Source organism: Rhinolophus sinicus, chromosome 14, assembly GCF_057876585.1.
Source record: "Rhinolophus sinicus isolate RSI-liver-muscle chromosome 14, RSI-T2T, whole genome shotgun sequence".
Lineage (NCBI taxonomy): Eukaryota > Metazoa > Chordata > Mammalia > Chiroptera > Rhinolophidae > Rhinolophus > Rhinolophus sinicus.
The window spans coordinates 7200618-7221238 of record NC_142514.1 but is presented as its reverse complement, the minus strand read 5'-3'; the positions used below and the strand labels follow the sequence as shown (position 1 = coordinate 7221238).

Here is a 20621-nt window from a genome sequence, read left to right as displayed (position 1 = left end):
TGACAGCAGCAGGAGGAGGCGTGCTCTCGTCCAGTGCTCTGGGTAGACACCAGCCCTTGTTAAGATGGCCTAGCCTCTAGGGTGCCAGGAGGGCTCAGATGTTCCCCAGTGGACAGTGAAATGGAGGGGCTCATGGTATCCACTCTTGATGTGGGGCAGAGGCAGCTTTCAGGGGTCTTCCCTACTGTAGGACATCCGAGACTTGTCTCCCCTTCAAGACTAAACAGAGAGCAGTGAATGCTGCCCCCCCTCCTCACACTTCTTTCCCAGAAACGAGGCTCAAAGAGGCAAATTAGCTTACTTCCTTGGCCCTTCAAGCTGGGAACTTTCCATAAGGGAGGGGCATGACTCTACACCAATGATGGCAGTTTGGCCAACAGTGGTGGCCTGGACGTACTTACCCTTCTGGGGGTGCCTGGGACTGATGGATGTGTTCTTTCTCCGAGCTGCCATGTGACCTGGACAGACCCTTCTCATTGCGGCTTCTCTTTCCCTGGCTCCAGGCTCCCCCTGCTTTCTCCCTCCCATGCCCCTTCTCCTCCTTCCTCCAGGCACCCCGAGGTCCCTTGGGTTTCACAACACCAGAGCTTACCTCGCTCTCTACGTCTTCTCACCTGCTAGGGCCCAGATGTCCCACGTCTCCACTCGCTCCCCGTTGCCTTGGCAGTCAGCGCTGCACTGGGCTTTTCTCTCTCCCTTCCTGAGCCCAGGGCACTCGCAGGAGCAGAGGCATCTCTGGGACCCAGCAGACAAGGGTTTGGCAGCAGCGAAGCAGGGCAGCTGGGGACAGGGCAAAGGGGGACAGGGGCAAACTTCATGCTACATCCTCAGCCAGGAACCTCAGTTTCGAGGCTTCTTCCATAATCACGCCAGCCTGGGCTCCTGTAGGAGTCCTGGGTGCCAGGGTTTCCGATTTTATTTTGGGGCATTCTTTTTCAAATACGTGTCGGGCATGGATCAAGAAGTGAGACAGGAAAAAGGAGGGCAAAGAAAACCTGGAATATGACAGTTGGGCTGGTGAGGAGGGGAAGACGGAGGAGGGAAGAGGTGAAATTAATTCATTAGGAAAACTTGTTTACTGGCTTTGCTTAGGCGCCTCCATTTTAAAAGTCTACGTTTACAATAAGTCGCTAATTAAAATACAAAATTAGGCAACAGCTATGTTTTTTTTTCCCTTACACTTTAATTGCATGATTTTTTGTGATGTAATTTCTGGAAACACCCAGCGTACCTCACAGGGCTGATTGTTTGATAAACTACAAGCACCTGAAACCAACCCCAAAAATAAATATATAAATCCAAGGGGAACTTAAGGTAGATCGGAAAGGACACAGAACTGCAGACAGCAGGGAACCAAAAATCCATAGTAATAGTAATAAAAAAAATCTCCTAAGTAAGGACATTTATCCTGCCTACCTTGAAACCAGAATAATCTGTGCAGTTCATGGGGAAAAAAAAAAAGCTGAAATGGAAACCAGACCAAGTGGGGTCATCGTTCCCTGTCCCCTACACCCCTCTTAGTGCTATGGAAAACAAGCAAAACCAACGTGGAATTTTCCCTGATTCCATTTCTAGCAGGGCTCAGTTCTTGCTGGGGAGTCTTCTTTCATCATGGATCTTTCAAGGGGATCTGTCTGCCTCCCTCGTTCTGAACCTCAATGCAGTCCCCAAGGGGAGGTGAACGAGACCAGTGACTGTCCCTCTTGGGAAAAACCAGCCTGTCCAGGCCCCCACAGGGTGGACATTGTGTCCCAGGCTTGGGCTGTTGGTCCCGGAGCTCCTGGCTCTTCTAGAAGGTAGTGGGAAAGGGTAGTCTAAGGTAAGAATTGCGTGCATTGTCTTTTGCAGACAGCCCCATGGCCTACTGCCTTTTTAAAGATCTAGACCTGGATGATGATTGCAAAACTGCTGAGAAACTTGTCAGGAACTGACTCCGAGGTGGGGCTGGGAGGAAACTGGATCCCACTGGCAGCTTGGCTGCTGGAGAATCGTAGGCACAGCATTGCCTGTGGACCCCGGGCCTTCTGAGTGCCGGACATCTAGGCAGAAGAAGTTTGAGGGACAGAGAGGCCCCATGACCCCAATGCCTTCTCCTTCCCCATCCAAAAGCTGGAGACCCCAGCTCGAAGATGGTCTCGAAAATACATTTTCTCCCTGATTATAACTCATGCTTGTGGCTCATTGGAAAAATACAAAACAGTGTGAAGGAAATCATTTAAAAATATGTAGTGTAGTTTTTAAAAGTATGGGTTTAGGGGAACAGAGAGACCTGGGTTTGTGCCCCAGCTTTGCCACCCAGTGGTGTGACTTTGGGTGAGTCACTTAAAATTGCTGAACCTCAGTTTCCTCATCTATAAAGTGGGGATAATGATCTTAGAGGGTGGTCAGAATTCAATGTGATGAGCCACATAAAATACTGAGCACAGAGCCTGGCACACAATGCCCTTAAACATTAACTATTTCTGTTGTTGTAGTTAATAGTGATTATGCCACTGCCTTGAGATGATACGCTTTAAAACTTTTTGTCGAGATTTTTTTTTTATATCAATGAAGTGATCTAACCCTGTGCTGTCCAGTATAGTAGCCTTTATTCACATGTGGCTATTTAAACTTAAATTAACCAAAATTAAATAAAATAAAAAAATTCAGTTCCATAGTCACACCCCCCACATTTCAAATGCCCAATAGCCACATGTGGCCAGTGGCTGCCATACTGGATCGTACCAAGATTCCGATTGGATGGCATTCTAAACAATGGAGTCATCTGAGTTTTTTTACTTATTACTGTATTTTGCCGTATATAATGCACCCCTTTTTTGGCCCAAATTAATGAGTGAAAAATAAGGATGTACATTACACATAGTACTAATTCCATATCTATGTAAATGTTTTTAATTCTTTTATTTATACTTATGAGTTAAAAAGTGTAACTCTAGAAATCAATAACAATATCCGTATGCAAGACAATACCCTGGAATACGATAATCGGTTTTGTTGAACTTACCATGAACTTGCAACAACGAAGAGTTCTTGGTCTTCTATGATGCATAAATATCATAAATTTGTTACCAGTACAAAAAATTTCTTGTACTTTGTATCTATCTGTTCTTGTGTTTTGTGATTATTTGTTACATAAAATTTCTTGTACCATAATATGTTAAAAAAAAAAAAAATGCTAAGATTCCTTTATAATATAAAAACAAGTACCTAAATGTAAACAAATAAAAATTTGAATTAAAAAATTAAAATGAAAGACTTTTTTTCCCTAAAAAGGTTTGGGCCAAAAACGGGGTGCACATTATACACTGCAAAATATGTTCATTTCTTGCTTTCTGTGAATATCTGTTCATGGCTGCATAGTAGTCCATGATGGGGCTGAATCACACTTCTTATTGGTTTGAGTCTTTGTTACTGGGATGTTGGAGCATCCTCTGGCCTCTGAATGGGCCCACTGGGGTTGCTCTTCTCAGCACTGGCACTGTGGCACTCTCTGATTGGTTCCAGGTAACAAGGGATTCTGGGAGGAGCAGGGCCTTGCCTGCTGATTGGCAAGTGGTGGTGCCAGGGCAAGGAGCGGGGGTTGTGCTTTTCCCCCTGAGTCGGCCCTGGCAGAACAGGAGGGGGCTGCCCCCCTTAGTCCCTAGTGCATCCCCTCAGCCTGCCTCCTCTGTACCCTTCTCCTCATAGGACGGAGACCAGGAAGAAGAGGGACATAGCTGAGGTAGTAAAAATGAGAGTGATGACCCACTCTCCACTGACCCGAGGGTCCCGGTATACTTTGGAACCCTCCCCCCCCAGGGAGCCCCTAGGGAATGAGTGGCCTTTCTTGGTGGGGAGTGAGTGCCATGGTGGGGGGCTGGCCTGTCTCCAGAGACCTGTGAGGGTCTTCAGGCTTCCAGAAGGGCTCTGACTGAAGACAGTGTGAGATTCCAGGGCAGTGGTGCTGGGGTCCCAGGTTGGGGGGCAGCTCCAGGAAAACTGCAATGGCAGGTGACCATCCTTCTGACTGAGGTTGGCGGAGTGAGCATCGGAGTACCAGGGTGGTGGCCCCAGGCTCCTCGCCAGCTGGGTAGTCCTCCCTGGCTGAGGGCAAAGCTCTAGGCGGGGGGCTGTGGGCAGGACTGACTGGGGAAATAATCCCCGGGGCAGTGGGCAAGACAGATAGGGCGAGCCGAAACCGGACCTGCTGATGTGGCCCTTTCTGCTCGCAGCGGATCATAAAATATGGCTCAGATTTTCATTACGGGCTCTATCGATTATCTTCTGGGATGGATGAATTATAGAGAACATTAAATTTTTTTAAAAAAAGCAAGTGAGAGAGGAAATATCTGAATGAGTTGGGGTGGTCGATGGCAGAAAGGGCTGAGCCACCAAGCCTGCGTGGGCTCCATCTCTGAGCAGGGTGAAGATCAGACCACTCAGGGCAGGAAGCCTGTGACTCCAGCTCTCAGCCTCCCAGGCCTCCCTGGGCCTCCCTGGGCCTGGCCTTGCAATAGGGGAGGCCTGTGCAATAGGGGGCCATAGCTCCCTTATGCTCCCCTGTCTTTATCCCCTCCAGGGAACTGCCTAGGTTCTGGAAAGGCAGCTAGCTGGGTCATTCACAGGATTCTGACCCAGAAATAGGACTTTTCCCAGGCTTTGGGCCTCTGTGGCTGGGAGGTGGGCCCCAAGATCTGCTGTTTTCCCTCCGGGAACTCCTGATTCTGGAGATGCCTGCCTGGGCAGAGGGAAGGGTCAGAGGGCTTCATTGGTCTCCTGGGGTCAGAACCGGGACAGGAACTACTGAGGAATGTGGCCACCTGGGCCTTTTGGCCCCCTCAGCTTTTCCCTGCTCCTGGCTCCTTCCATCTGTTGTCGCTGGCATGGGGGATTTCCGTTTTCCTTTGTAAGCTTGGGGATAATGTGTCTGGGTGCCGCTGTGCATCTATTAGGTTGGTGCAAAAGTAATTGCGGTTTAAAAGGTTAAAAATAATTGCAAAAACCACGATTACTTTTGCACCAACCTAATACATCCAGTCTGGGAAGAGAACCTCCCGAAAGCCCATCCCTCCCTTGCTTTCCCCCCACCCTCGCCCTCTCCCTGTCCTCCCCAAGCGGTATAGTGAGCGGTATAATGCGAATTGTCAGACAGGCCTGGGTTCAAATCACTTCCAAGTGTGTGACCTTGGGTGGGTCCCATCCCTCTCTGAGTCTTAGTTCCTCAACTATCCAGTTGAGATAATAACCTATACTTTGGGTTCTTGTGGTGATGACATGCTTTAATGTATTAAAATCCTTATATTTAATAAATACCAACGGTTATTTTCCTCTACTGTGGCAGAGTCTGGAAACCTCCCTCTCCTTCTGTTTATTTTGTCTTTTGATTTGTTATTATCTCCATTTTAAGGATGGGGAAACTGAGGCATGGAGAGGTTAAAGTCATTTGCCCGGGGTCACACAGCTTGTAAATGGCAGAGCCAGGATTCATACCTGGCAGTCTGGCTCCGAAGCTTGTACACTAGACCACAAGGTTAGGCTGTCCCAGTGATCTGGTGGGATGGCGTGTGTGTGTGTGTGTGTGTGTGTGTGTGTGTGTGTACCCATGTCTGTGCTCGTGCACGGTCCAACAGTCCTGCCCTTGTGGGGGTCTCCGGCTGACTCCACTTCCTGACCTTCCACACTCTTTGTGGCTCCCTCAGGTTCAGTGACCCCAGCATTTTCTGGGGCCCTGTTCTAGTGGAGCGTGTCTCCCCACACCCAGCCCACCCCCTCACCCTGGCTTCACCTAGGCTGCTGTGAAAAGGTGGTGGTTTCCATGGATATCGTCTCCCTCTGGCGCCACGCCCTTTTTTGTATAACTCTGTTCCCTAGAGTTGATTGTTTTTGGCACACAGCTCTGTAAACTCATCCAACAATTAAAAAGGGGGAGGGGTGGAACAAAAAGGAGACAGATAGTAACTGTGGAGTGAGTGACACACAAAGGGCCTCTGGGATGTGTGGGTCCCCTGTGAGTGCCCCGCCAGCAGCAGGACAGCCCCTTAAGTGCAGAAAGGCCACAGAACCAGCTGGCCGGGGGTTCTTCTTGTGGAGTGCTGAGGATTCAGAATGTGTTTCCTTCCATTTGAGCTGTGTTCTTGCCCCATTTTTTTCTCCCTCAGTGTTCTAAAGGGCCCCATTCGCGGAGCCAACATAGCCATTTCCAGAGGCCACCTGAAGCCATGAGATGCCAGCATGGACCATTTGGAATATTTGCTGCCCTTGTTTTGGTTAATTGTGTATGTGTTTGCTCTGTTTGTGTACCTACCATCAAATACCTACTGCGTTGGGCGTACCCGTCGTAGGCTGTGTGAGATCACAGATGAAAAATGCAGTGAAAAACACTTTCGTGCCACAACACATCATGTAGGATTTCTGTATTAAGATGTGGATTTTTTTATTGTGTTTTTTTTTCCTTTTCCATACAGCCCTGGAGTTGGGCAATGTGCACGTCTGTGTTTCTGTTTTCACTCCGGGTGGTTTATGAAATCTGCTCATTAGGGATCTGTCCTCTCCCCACCCCCGGCCTCATCTTCCACCCCTTTGTCCTCTCGATGTGGATCTTCTCCCACCATCTCCTCCCAGTGTCTTCCCAACTTTGGGGAGGTGATGGGCGCTCCCCACTCACATTCACCCAGGTGAAAAGCAGGGGGTCCTGAGGCCCTGCTTCTTAATCCCGAGGCAGATGCTCGTTGCAGGAGCAGGTCCCTGTGTGGGGCAGGCAGCATCAGTCTGTCCCCCCACCCCACCCGGCATAAATAAAGCCCCTTAGCTTGCCCCTTGTCTGGAGAGAAGAAATAGAAGTTGTCCCTTCCCCACAAGATCTCCTGACTTAGAGCGGCCCTCTCCTGGGTGGCCTTCTTGTCCCCATGCGTCAGATGACAGGTAGTGTAGGGTGGCTCAGCCCCTCCCTCCTCCAAGAGGCCATGCCCACAGCCCGGACCCCATTTACCAGGTAGGTTCAGGGGTTCTCCTGCTCACCAGGTGTGTCACTGTAGGTCTCACCTTCCTGCACTTAGAGCCCACCTAGAAGGCAGCAGCTGAGCATGGCCTCTGCCTTCCCTCTCGTTGTGATCTCAGGTGCTTTCTGGTGGCTCTGGGATTTGATGGAGACCCGTTTGGAGGGCAGAACTGAAATTCGGAAGGGGCAGTAGCATTAGGTGTGGGTGGGTGCTGAGATCCTGGGTGGGGACGAAGAGGAACTTTGAAGTGAGTTGGGCCTTGGAGTCTGTCAGCCCTGAGTCCAGCCCTGGCTGCAGCACTTGTGAGCTGTGACCTTTGGCTCTTCCTAATCTGTCATATCTCTGTGCCTGCCCTTCCTAACCTGTCCACAGGGACCATAATCCTTCCTCCCCTGTGTTGTAGAGATTTGGTGCCATCACGTGTGGACAGCACTTAGCATGGTGTTTGTAGAATAGGAGGCATCAGTTAGTTCTCACACAGGCCTATCGGCAAAGGGTGAAAACCACTCCTCCAGTGTGCCCTCTCCTCCCAGCATGCCTCCTGGCACATAGTAGGTGCTCGGTCAATTCTTACTGGAGTTTGGAGGAGGATCAGGTAACCAAGCCGTCCCCTTGAACCTGAGGGTTATTAATTCCTGGTGCTAATGGAGGAGGCGGGAGAGACCAAGATACAGGTCGGGGATTAGGGGAACTAAACAGAACGGAGCGTGAAAGTCACCGCGAAGTATTCTGTCCTCAGAGAGGGATGAAGCTGCTGGGCCCATCTGATTCTGACGTGAAATCAGGGACCACTAGTTCAGTTCCATAAACACTCACGCTGCCCACTGTGGGCCAGCTGTTGTGCTAAATGCTGGGGACGCACAGATAATTACGACCTGGTCTCTGCCCTTGAGGAGTTAAAAACCCAGTGGTGGTGACAGACTCGTGAACAAATGACTTTCGTCTGGTACGGATTTAAATGCCACAGTGAAGGCTGCACGAGGAGCCGAGTAGAGGGGCATATGGGCCTGCTTGGGGTAGATTCGGGAAGGTGACCTTGAAGAGACGGAAGATGAGGGTGATGGAGAACATTTCCGGAGCACTGTTAACACCTTTCACGTCTAGTTGTTGCTCACCCACCCCAGCTGCTAGGTAGGAGGGAAGCCAGCGCTATCTTCAGTTGACCAGTGAGTAAACTGGGCCCCAGGGAGAGGAGATGGCTTGTCCAAGGGCTCACGGCGAGTTAAGTGGCAGAACTGGGACTCAGTGCCATGTCTTCTGGTTCTCAGCCCAGTGTTATTTCTGTCACTACACATGGCTCTCACGCCTTCACCCGGAGCTGCTGGCCAGAGAGCTCCATCCTCTGGGCTCAACACCTCCTGACCGGGATTCCTGCTGCTGCCATGGCCCCGGGGCCTGTGCCGTGGGAGGGCCCCTTCTACGGCAGGCCCCGGGGCCTGTGCCCTGGTTTGGTAAATGGGTCAGGCCACTTGGTAGGGGACAGTCCCTGAGCGAGGCCACACCCTGGCAGGGCTGGAGGATGGCAGGAATGGGGAAGACTGAGGAGGAGGAGGAGGTCTGGCCACACCCTTGATTCAGTGTCTCTTGCTGCCAAAGCTGAGAAGCTCCCTCTGCCCTGGACATGCCTCTCCCTCAGCTGGAGGAGGCCAGATGAGGGCCTTGCCGGAACTCGGAACACCCTCTTCCCCTGTGACGAGAACCCCCTTCTGAGCCAGGATGTAAGACCCTGGTATCCATCATGCACGTTCACCATTCATGTGTGGTCAGACTCCGGCCTCTCGTGTTGCTTGCCAGGAGTCAGGGTGGTGGGAGTGTTTCTCTTGACCTTTTCTCCGGGGAAATGTGTATGCCTGGAAAGGGGGAGTGTTGGCCGCCTGGGTGAGATGCGGGCTCTCAGGTGGGGCAGGGGTCATCCTGATGGGTATTGGAATAGAGCCCCCCCCCAGCAGAAGAGTGTTCTGGGGGTGGGGAGCTGTAGGGGGTCCAAGGCACCCCTTCCTCTAGCTCAGAGGTGTTTGGTTGGTGGGTGGGCTGCCCAGGGCTTTGGGGGATTCCGGACCAACAAGCAGGGGAGTGTCAGAGCCCAGAGGAGTGAGTCTCCCAGTGGCCCTGAAGTTCCCATTAAAGTGTTTTTTCCTCTTTTTTAAAGAAAAAAATATTCCCAAACTGGAAAACAAAGGAAATCCACTTCCCCCAAATCACACGAAACTCACATTAGGGGCCTGGCGGGAATCCATGGGAACATGGGAACCAGGAAACCTGCTGTTAACCCTGTATCTGCTGAAGGGTGGGGTGGGAGCTAGGCTGATCCAAGCCTGGGACCCCTGTCACCGGCCCTGCCTGAAGGCTTCCCCCAGGGAGCTGGTCTCAGTGGCATTGCCAGAGCAGAGGTAGGGTAGAGCTGATGCTGGAAGCCCTGCCTTCAAAGCACCAGCTTCCCCTTCCATGCGTGGCCCAACCTTGGGAGGCAGGAGAGGAGGGCTTCGTGCACTCCAGGGAGGCCCCGGGGTATCCCAGGGCTGGGCCAAGTTGGAGAACCTGCTGGGCAGCTGCCCACACCATGCCATACTGTAGAGTCAGGGCCGAGCCCACTCACACGCTTTGGGAACACTCAGGCCCTGTGGATGCTGCAATCCCCCAGCCGAGGGGGAAGGAAAGGACCGGAATTTCAGCCACTACCCTCCCTGATGCCAGCCCTTTATGCAGGGTGGGTGGGGGAGCGGAGAGAGAGCCCCCTCTGGGTTCCTGCACCCTACTGTCACATCTATGCAGCTAGACCTCCGGGTCTGGGAGGCTGTGCACTGAGGTTAGTAGTGTGTTTGTGTTTGCACGCACATGGGCTAATTTTTCTAAAAAGGCTGAAAATATTTACAGGTTTGAAGTTGAAACGCAAACAGGAAAAGCCCTTTAAAAAGTGAGTGTAGTGGATATTCAAAACAGGAATCACCATGGAAACACCACAATATTTGCTTAAATTGACACAAAGGTTGCCGGTAGCAGGGCACCAACTTTCTTTGGCCACTTTTTTTTGGCCCACCAACACCTATAACAAATGAATCTCAACAGCCCCCTTTCAGGGTATGTGCACACACCCTGTTTTCTTTTTTACGGGGTGAAATGGCAGAATACCAGAGGAGAGGGGGAAAGGGAAAGAGAAGAAGCCCAAGTCACCATCCTGGGTAGCTGCAGAGACACCTGTGGATTCCATTTTTAGAGACTCCCATACGGCCATGGGGGGGGGGGGGTCATAGGAGCAGCTGGGAGCTGACCAAGGCAAACGCTGGAGGGAGTGGGAGGTTGGGGAGCCCAAGGGTTGATTCAGTTGTGTGGGTCTGATCTGGTTTCCACTGTTGGCTTGATCCACTGTCAGGCTGACCTTTCACCCCTGGTGCCGAGGGAGCCTTGGGTGTGACCACTCTGTTGTTACCTGGGGTAGCACCTGATTGGTCTATCATTGTTTCTACGTTTGATTCTTTTGTTAGGTGCAACAGCTGCATAGCAATTGGCTAATAGTTGTGCAAAGGGTGCATTGGTCGTAGGGTCAAGAATGGCATGCACCACAGCCATGCCCTCTGCTGACGGACAGGCAGGTCCGAGAAGCTCTTACCTTGCTGGCTGGTTACTGCACAAGGCATCAGAACCGTACCCTCTGTGGCCCTTCTCTCTGTAGCAGCTCTGTGGGTCTCCATTGTAGCCTAACAATCCGTTTTCCTTTCTCCTTTTGATAGGCAAACAGGCATTGCTGGCTAAAGGCAAAGCCCTCTCCATCCCATCTGCCCTTGCAGCTGCCACAGCCGTCAGCCCCTCCTGTAGAAGGGGGTCCTGCAGCTCCAGTGGTGTGCTTTGGAATGGACTTCGGACCCCAGCCTCTTGGGCTGCAAAGGTAGCTTATTCCCAATATGTCCCTGGGAAGTGGGGGTGGGGTTGTGTTGGCGGGTTCCTCCTTAGGGAAGGGCCTGCCCAGGCCTTTCTCAGTGGGTTCTGAGCTGGATGGTGGTAGCTCAGGCTCCCTAGGTGAAAGTGAGAAAAACGTAGGATTCAGAAAAGAGCCCTGGCCGAGGTGCAGGACACCTGCCTACTGGCCTTGGCTTTGCTGTCGACGCACTGCTTCCTCCCTTTGGATCTCGGTTCCCTGCCCATAAAATAAAGAGATTGGAATAACTGATCTTTAAGAATCCTGCCAGCATTACCACTCACTGCATGGCACTGAATGGTGCCCTCAGTGTACAGGTATTCCAGGTGAGGCCTGTGCCCTAGCAGACACCACTCCTGGAGCAAAACATCAGGCCATTTCGCCATCTGTGTGAACGGTAGGTCCAGCCTCTCTGCATGTCCAGACGCTGCTGTCCTGCTCTGAGTGCATGTGTACTTGTTGGGGCTCTCTCAGGTGGGCCTCCAGCCCAGGTAGGACCCGCCTTAGAGGAGAAGCCACAGGTGTCTTTTGATCCAGGTTCAGAAATCACCCCTTACCTAAGGCAGGTCACATATGCCAGCGATGAGTAGTCCAAGGGGATGGTACTGTCATGTATTTCCCTGCAGTTATCAAACGTGGTTTTGGGGGTAGAGGGTTCACCTGTGGCAGGTGACTTATCACATATTGGCCATTGTTCAGTGTTCTCTTAGGATCCCAAGGGAACCGGCCTAGAGGGGTTGTATGTTGGTAGTTGATGGACCAGTCCTCGAGCAGGGGTTGAGGCGGGGGGCCTAGCGAGTGGCTGGAGGGCAGGGCTGGGGGCCGTTCCTCCGGTGTGTCCCAGAGAGGACTCAGCGGCCCAGCGTCACGCTCCTGTTGTCTCCCTCTCCATGGGCACCACGAGCAGGCACGTCCCGCCCCTCCCTTCATGGCCAGGCTCTGCAACTCTGGACTTTGAACTTGCAGGTAGAAGGCACTTGCAGAGACGGATGTCTTGGTGCCCACTAGGGTTTGAGAGTTCCCCAAAGCTGTAGGCCAGCTTCATTTCAGGCCATGCCACCTCAGAGACTAGCAGAAGCCTTAGACACAGCCCAGGAATTTGCAAAGCGGATGTAAATGTGGCCTTTTCTTGCTGTTGTGGGGCACCCATGTGGCTAAGACTCTTCTTCCTGGTGTCCAGAATGCGGTCACACTCCAGGAACTGGTCTGTCCACGCTGACACTGCCGACATCTCTGGCGGTGGTGGGGCCGTGGAGACAGCTGGCAGCATAGCCGTCTTGCTGGGTTTCGGCACCGGCACCTGCAGTCTCCACTCCTTCCTGGGTTCTTCTTGCCCGCCTCTGCTTCTTTGATGAGCATGGGTCCTGGGACGGCAGGCCCACGCGTCTTCGTGCCTCTGGATGAGGGGCTCCCCAGCCCTGCTGTGCCCTGCATGTGAGCAGGTTGCCAAAGTGCCTGTGGCATCCCCGTCGAAGGGGGACGCTTACCTGTTCTGTTCTCAGTGGCAGGCTTTTTGTTTTCTTCGTTCCCTTGGCAAAATATGCCCATTAGTTTTTCCCTTTCTGAAGTTTCCACTCAGTGCTGACTCCCAGGGGCCGTGCCAGCTGGGATTTGCACCTGCCATAGGGTTTGGGCTCCACAAATCCCTGTGGGACTCCTGCATCCTGGCGTTAGCCAGCTTCATAATGAAGCTTGGGAACTCTGAGGGCTCCGAAAGGGACTGTCATGGCTGAGCCCCTCCTCGCTCACCCAGCCCTCTCTAGGCACTGGGTCTGGCCTCAGGCTGGGGCCCTCTGTGGCAAGGGCGACCCATTGTCTCAGAGGTGTCCTGCTTCATGACGCCAGAGTGTGGGCGAGGGGGCAAGTCCGTGCCTGGGCCTGGTCCATAGGCCTGATCCTGTCTAGCTCAGATTCTCCCCATTTCTGGCTCTGCCGTGGAGGATTTGGTTATATTTGTTCTTCAGTAACGGAGGGCCTGGGGTCTGCCAGTCCCTGGGGACAGAGTGGACAAGACAGCCCTGGCTTTCCTGGAGTTCTGGTTGGGCAAACAGACAATAAACCAACCCACAAAAGAACAAGGAAACCATTAGTGCAGAATGGACGTAGGATGAGGTGGTGGGAGGGGAGTGGGCAGTCGGTGGAGGCCTCTTTCAAGGGGTGACAGTTAGCGGAGATCGAAGGATAAGAAGCAGACAACCATCCGAGGGGCAGGCGGAAGAACGTTCCACAAAGAGAGAGCAGCTAGTCTAGAGGTGCTGAGGTGGGATGAGCTCAGTACGTTTGGTGAGCAGCAAGGTCCCAGTGGCCGGGCGGTGGGTGGTGGGGGGAGGAGGGGTACGTAGGGCTTAGGGTGACAAGAAGCCACTGGAAGGTTTTAAGCAGGGAGGTAAAATGATCTGATTTTTGTTTTAAAAAGATGGTTGGGGCTGCCATGGGGAGACTGGACGGAGGGTGGCCAGGGGAGGAACAGAAAGCCAGAGGGGAGGCCGCTACACTGGAGTGAGGGGCTGTGGCTGAGAAGAGAAGGCGCAAATGGCGAGAAGGGGGTAGAGTCCCCCTGTGTTCAGAGGGAGAGTGAACAGGACTTGCTAATGGACTGACGGGGGAGGAAAGGCCCCCGGGGGACTCCAGCATTCCCGGCCCCCTGACGTGTGGCCCTTCATCTCTTCTCTCTCATGCTCCGACCCCAACAGTGCCAAGAAGGACCCATGACTATCAGAGGTCAACATCTTGTGGATTAGGGAGAGAAGCACCATCCTGGTTGCTAAGAAAGCTCATTTGAGTGGCGTTCTTAGTGACCAAGGCCCCTCGTGGTCAGCACCACGTGGCTGGAAGGCCAGAGGTCTGCTTGTCTCTGGCACTGTTTTCAGCAGGGGTTTCTTCCACACTCACGGTCCTTTTGGCTCTAAGACTCTGCACCGAAGCCTGTTTTGTGCCTTTGCCCCACAGGTTCTGTGCGGGACCTAAGGTTAGGCCTAGAAGCTCACATAGTTCCTCTCTCTGTGGCTTTAGATGTGATCTGTGTCCTCAAGGGCCGAGCTTCTTTGTACCTTGTGCCTGGACATACGGAACTGAGCAATGGGTTTGTCTAAGACCTCCTCGATTCCATGGGTCCTACATAACCTCCAGCCTTAGCTCATGAGCAGGGATTCTAGCAGTCTTTCCATGTGGAAAGTCTTTGCACAATTCATGGTGTGAATTGCCATAGATACCCCATCAGATTTGACTGGGGCCACAGTCCCTTTTTCTAGGGCCTCTGACATGAGGCTCCATTCTCCTGGGTCCTGGTATCATCTGCTTGGGCCAAATGGGGCCGACAGTCCCAGTGAGGCTAGAACAGCTAGCGATCCCCGACTCCCCCGATGGGCACTGCACAACCCAAACAGCAAGCCAGAGGCCCGGCTGCAGCAAGTGTGAAGCTGTCACAGTCGGTTGCGAGGGCCCCAGTGAGTACTTGCCCATGCTGACAGCATATTCCCAGCCATATGGGCCAGCTCAGCCCTCCAGGAAAGCTCTAGAGGCCTGACCCCAGGGGGTGTGACAGGAGGGAACAGGCTGGTGACGTCTTGTGGGGGGGTGACAGGGACGTCCCAAGCGTGCAGCTGGTGCCTCCGCTTGGCTCCAAGGAGGGGGCAGCCAGTCTTCCTGGGTGTGTCTGCCGGCTGGCATCAAAACACGGGGCTGAGCCCTGGGGGAGGGTGTGTCTGGGTGGGCAGGCGTGTGTCTGTGCATGTGTGGGAGGCTCCTCTGCCTGCTGCCTCCTTGGCCTGCACTAGATCGTGGCCTTCACTCATAACTGGACTGGACAGTTCTAACTCCGTTCTCCAGGGCTTTGATCTGATGTGGGGCTGGCTCCTCCAGAGCACACTGCCCGGTGGGGGTGCGGAGGGGAGGGGTCAGGAGGGGGCGGTGCTGGCCGAGGGAGTGGGGGCCCAAGTCCTCCCCACCCCTGGGTGACGCAGTGCTTGGGAGGGTAAGTAGGCTCCAAGGTCACAGCCCCTTTGGGCTGGGCGGAAGTGTGATGGGGAGATGGTTTGGGAAGTTATTACACCTCCTGGTTTCTAATCTGTGAGAATTCTGCTTGATGTTGCCGACACCCCCGCCCTGAGCCGCCTCCTTCAGTTCTCCCTGTTGCCTTCTGCCTTCTTAGCATAGTCGGGAAGCCCCTGGGTTCCACCAGGCACAGACCCAAAGGGAGAGGAGCTGGGAGGGGCTGGCAGCACCTGCCCTGCCTGGAGCTACCCAGGGGCCTCTCCTCATTTGGTGACTTGGTTGCCCCAAAGGGGACAATGGCCCGTGGCTCTGGGAGGGTTAATGTCTTGTGGACGAGGGGAGAGGCACGTCTGCCCTGCTTCCATCCCCATGACCTTGGAACCTCCACAGGGAGAACTTGTTGGCGTCTGAGAAGCAATGTCAGGTTTCACACACGAGAGGAGTCCCAGCGGCTGTGAATGAGTCTTCTCTCTTACAGATCTTCAAGCTGCTCCTCTTCTGTCTTCTCTCAACTTTCTAGAATCTACGCAGGTATAGTCCACCTGGTCCAGGTGAAAGTCCTCCCGCTCAGAGGAAGCCACACCTGAGACATGAGGCTACAGTGGGGGGACCCTTGCAGTCCACCTTCCCGGGGACCCTTGGATGGCCGCCCACCTGGGCCGCCCACACCGTTCTCTGCGTGTTCCCCAGTAAATTAGCCCTGGGCATGTTCCTCACCTTCCACTCACCACCCAGGTTTTCTCTCCACTTTGGTTTCTTGGCCCCTCAGGAGCAGGAGCCTTTTCTGACACTCAGCCTTCTTCTGGTAGCCTGCGGGGTGGAGAACCCCTGTGGCCAGGGTGGGTGAGAGGAGGGAAGGTGTAATTAATCACTAGTTTCTTCTCCAGAAATGCTAATCGGGGAAAAGCAATTAAAAGCAACTTTTTTCCCTTAGTAATCTGTGTTAAGAGCTGGTAATGAAGTTTAGGGCCGTTGTGACTCAATATTTCAGCTTCACTGACTCAAGTCAAAACAGTCCAAACCCAGGAGTTTGCTGGTAGCTGAGCTGGGCCAGGAAAGCAGCTGGGAGTCCCGGTGTTCCCTCTATCCCACCTCATGCTGCTTCCGGGAAGAGAAAGCAGCAGTTCCAGCTGGGAGGGGAGGTCTGGGTGGCATGGAGATGGGCACCCCAGGACTTCCCTCGGGAGACCTAGAGCCTGGAAATGCACCTTAGGGGAAATACTAGGACCGGGGTAGCATCTAGTGTGGGGGCAGAATTGGGAAAGGGCGGGATCAGATAGGGTCAGCGGGGAAGAGGTAGGTGCCCGGGGAGCCCACGGGGGCAGGCCGAGGAGCCAGAAGAGGTGGTGGTCCAAATCCTGACCTCTGACCTCTGGTCATACATTTTTCATTTTCATCCATTTGTCAAGCATTCTTGGGAGACTCTGGGAACTGGGACTGTAGTGGTGAACAAACAACGTGAGCGTGTCTGTCCTTGTGCAGTTTGCATTTGAGTGGAGGGAGGCCGATGAAAAATCAGATAAAGACATAACATACATGTTAGATGGCGTCGTATGTCCAGGAGAAAACTAAAGCAGGTTTGGAGACTAGAAGAGGGAGTGTGTGTGGCAGGGGGAGGTGGGTGGATTGTTTGTTAATTTTAGGTGTGGCGTCCGGGGAAGGCATCACTGAGATGGTGACATTTGAGTAAGGACAAAAGGAGGTGAGGGAGCAAACCACCCTAATTAATATCTGGGAGAAGAGCATTCTCATCGGGGGGAACAGCACCTGTGAGCTCCCAGAGGCAGGCGCGCCCCTGCTGTGTTGGAGGACAGCAAGGATGGGCATGGAGCCAGTGGGGGAAAGGCCGTGTGAGGTCGAGGGTGTCCGGGTGGGGGGCTCCCCAGATCCTGCAGGGCTCATAACCATTGTTCAAACTCAGGCTTTTACCCTGAGTGAAATAAGAAGCTTTTTGAAGAGTTCTGAGTGACATGATCTGATTAGGCACAAGCTCTTTATGAAAAAGCAAGACCCAACGGCCGCCGACGCCGCCTCTCGCAGGTCCCATTTGTGCCCAAATCTAGGTCCGTCTGCACCCACCGCCCCTTCTCAAACAGGCAAGAGGAGGGCTGAGGGGCCTGTTGGAAACTGCCCTGCCCCAGCCTCTGCCTGCTTCCCCAGCCCCACCTCGGGAGCAGTTCAGAAACAGGGTCTTGTCACTTTAAGCAGCCCCCCGCCCGGCTTCCCTGGCCTGCTTTATCTGAAGTCCAAACGCATGTTGTTCCAGGACCGATCCGCTTTAGCTAATTAATAATCTGACAGGAGCCACCCAGGGGATTAGCCGCTGAGCTGAGCTCCACCAAGCCCTAGCAAATGAGCCCTGTACTCCTTGGGGACATGGAGGTGACTTTGGGGGGTGCAGGGAGAGGGGACCCCCACAGGTGAGCCACGGTGTTGGACAGTGCAGAAGTGACCAGGGAGGGAAGAGTACAGGCAGCGGGACAGTTATGACCAGAGCCTGTTGAAAGGAGCCTGCTGTTCCGTGCGAGGTGGGCAGGGACCTCTGCTCTCTCTCACTGCCACTCACAGCCCTGCTCACCCACCAGAAACCATCCCCACCTGCCAGGTGTTACCTGCTGAGGTGCAGGATGTGCTTGCCAGATGTAGCGAATAAAAATATAGGACACCCAATAAAATTTGAATTTCAGATAAACTGCAAAAATTCTTTAGAAGTATGTTCCATGAAGTATTTGGATACACTTCGACTAAAAAAAGTATTTTCAGTTTACCTGAATTCATATTTCGCTGATTGTCTTGCATTTTCTGACAGCCTTGAGCAAGGAGGGCCAGAGGCTGCAGGTTCCCTCTCGAGAATAGCTTGGAGGTCCCCCTGGAAGAGGCAGAACCTTTAGGGAGCTGCCTGGGGACTTGGCACACAGGGTGGGACTGGGGCATGGTGATCTCCTCTGGCATGGTACAGGGAGAGGAGAGTGGAGCAAAGGTCAGCCACTCGCCAGTCTCCAGCCTACTATAGCGGGGCCCAAGGGACACATGGATGAGTGGTGTCCAAGTTTCCTCCCAAGGGTCTGTGGCCCCTGGGCTGGGGGCAAGTCCCATGGCTGCCTCCCCCAGGTGAGGCTGTTGTCTAGGGGAGGGCCTGAAGTTCCCGGGATAACCTATCAGGTGGTCATCCGATAAGGGCATCTGCTCTGAGCCCAGGAGAGGTGGCAGAGATGACCCACTGTGTGGAAGGGGCAGGCCAGCTCAGGTAGCAGGTCGGGGATAACAGCCTGCTGTGCCGGGCTGCCTTCATGCGCTAAGGCCTCTGGGCACTGAGCAGAAACCCCTGTCTACTGATCTCTCCAAGCCTATGCACAGGGCATACGAGTAGCCCCGGGCCAGCTTCTCAGGGAGGGTGTGCCATCCAGGGGGACAGAGCTGCCTGAAATGTCATTCCAGGGGCCAGGAGAATGGTCTTTATTGGAAAATTTGATGGGGTCCTTACTGCTCCCTCTCATGAGCCCTCACCCCAGCTCCATTCCTAGTGGTCAGGAGCTCAGGGCAGTGAGAGGGGCCTGCGGCCAGTTGGTGCTCGTCCAGCCTCCTGCAGCCAAGGGGCCTGATGCCAGGCGGGCACTGCCCCCGAGGTGGGAGCTCTCCCGCTCTGTTCTCTAGGAGTTAACAGCATCCTGTGCCCTGGGAGGCCTCCTCTTGCCCAGCCCCAGGCTGCCCTCCTCCCCGCCTTTCCCGGCACAGCCAGCCCAGCTGGGGCGTCTGGTGGTGGAGCAGAAGGGGGCTGGGGGTGCCGAGCTGGTGGGAACCTCTTCCACTTCCCCAGCTCTCAGCCTCTTCCCCAGCGTGCCCGGCGGTTTGGCCCTGTTTCGCGAGCCGTCTGCTGCCCGTGTTGCCTCTGACCGACATCGTTAGCGTGGGTATTTATATTTCATTAACGACATTAAGCCCAAATGGCATTAAAAGCAAAGCTGGTGATAAATAGCTTATTAATAAACAGGGAGTGCTCCGTGCTGCCTGGCCTCTCCCAGCCCCGGCGTTAACCCTTGCTGCCCTAGATAAATATGCTTCACCCCAAAGACCATCCCCCCAAAATGGGCCGGGAAGAGCCAGTCGCATGTCCTCAGTCTCCAGGCTACTCTGAAGCCAGTGACTTTTGGATCACATGTGGGCAGCTCGGGGTCGCTGGGGCTCACAAAACCTGGCCAGATACTTCACAGCTTCTAAGCAAAGCTTCCTCACCCTCTCCTCACTACTTTTGACTCTGGGCATAAAGAATTTAGGAAATGTGGCCTTTTTTTTGGCTTATAAGCACTCCAGTCGTCCCTATTACTTTGTAGTTTTGTCTGAAAGGAGGCTCATAAAATATTTGGAACCGAAGAGAGTGATGCTCATGAAAATGATAAAAACTGCAGACATGCTCCCAGGTAATGTTTACTGAGGACCAACTATAAGCAGGCTGTCAGCTGATCACTCCCCGAGCCGCAAGCAGCTCCCAGCGACCGTCCAGCTCAGGTTCATTTTTAAGTGGGAAAACGGATGCCCAGGAAAGTGAAACAGGTACATCACACAGGTGCTGGCACCGGGGCACCGTGCAGCCTCCCTCAAAACAGGACCCATGTGGCTGCAGCCGTCCCTGGTTCCTGGGCCTCGGACCTCTTGGGGTTTCTCAGCTGTGGCTCCAGCCTTGCTGGACCCAAGCTCCTTGCCCTTGGGACCGGGCCACTCTATTATCTGATGCCCCTCCCTAGGTGAGTGTGCCTGTACAGGCTGGCCACCTGGAGGGCACTGCCATGCATTCCACCTAGGACCCGGAGGTGACAGCAGAGAGCCATGGGGGAGTCCATGGGGCTGCAGAGGCCCCAGTAAGCTTCTGCTTCTAGTTAGAACAGCTTCTATGTGGTGCCCTCCTGGGGTGGGGGCACCAGGCAGGCCTTGGGTGTTTGGGGTTATAAGTTGGTGTTTCTTGGATGTAGGGTTATCTCTTAACACTTCCAAGAAATGGGGCAGAGTTGGCCTGTGTTCCCCCAATCCCCGACCCCTAGATTAATTGTCTGAAGGCAAAAAGAGAAGGTGGAGCCCTTTCTAAACTTTGGCCCCACTTGGAACTCTCCCTGCCGTAAACCTGGTCCGGGGATCATGTCTTGCCTGTCTGTGTGGGACTGTCTGGGCCCAGGCCTGGCTGAGGGGGCAAAGGGCTCCCTTGGGCTTTTGCAATATAGAAGGGAAAGATGGAGGGGGAGCGTAAGGTGAAGCTTCTGTGCAGTTCCAAGGGGAGGGTGGGGGTAGAGGGCACATCGCTGGGACCATCTGATTGTGTCTGGTGAGCACTTAGGGAAGACGGAGAGCTAATGAATTAGCAGGACTCCTGCTGCCTCTGCCAGGGGCCTGGACTACTTCTCCTAACCCATTCCCAAGCTGGGAAGGGTGCTGGGAAGCAACAGCCATCCGAAGGAATTCCACTTCTCATGCTGATGGAAGGAAACCTGATGTGCTCTCACAGAGCAAAGCAGGCAGGAGGGGAGCCAGCAGGGAGGCCCCACTGACCGATGTGCTCATGGTGGGACCCCCCCCTCGCAGGTCAGATTCGTGCCTGCTTCCCCTCCAGGGAAGCTCTCCCAGCTTGCTCTGGCGCTGCAGGTCTTGGCCAGCATGGCAAGGCATGGTGCGTGGCTGGGAATAGGGTCATGCTTGTCAGCTACTTTACACTGTGTGCACAAGGCACAGGCCTTAAATCAGCGACCAGA

The 20621-nt window shown here is 53.8% G+C and overlaps 1 protein-coding gene across 3 annotated transcripts in view; it reads left to right on the top strand.

Moving 5' to 3' along the window:
• Positions 1-20621, top strand: part of CASZ1 (castor zinc finger 1) — a 150191-nt gene that overhangs the window by 22010 nt on the left and 107560 nt on the right. For 2 of the 3 annotated variants that reach the window (XM_074334061.2, XM_019746785.3), the window contains exon 2: positions 10706-10860. The exons of the other annotated variant lie outside the window; for it this stretch is intronic. The gene's annotated coding sequence lies outside the window, so the exon portion shown is untranslated. The remainder of the gene's footprint in view (positions 1-10705; positions 10861-20621) is intronic. 3 annotated transcript variants of the gene reach the window in all.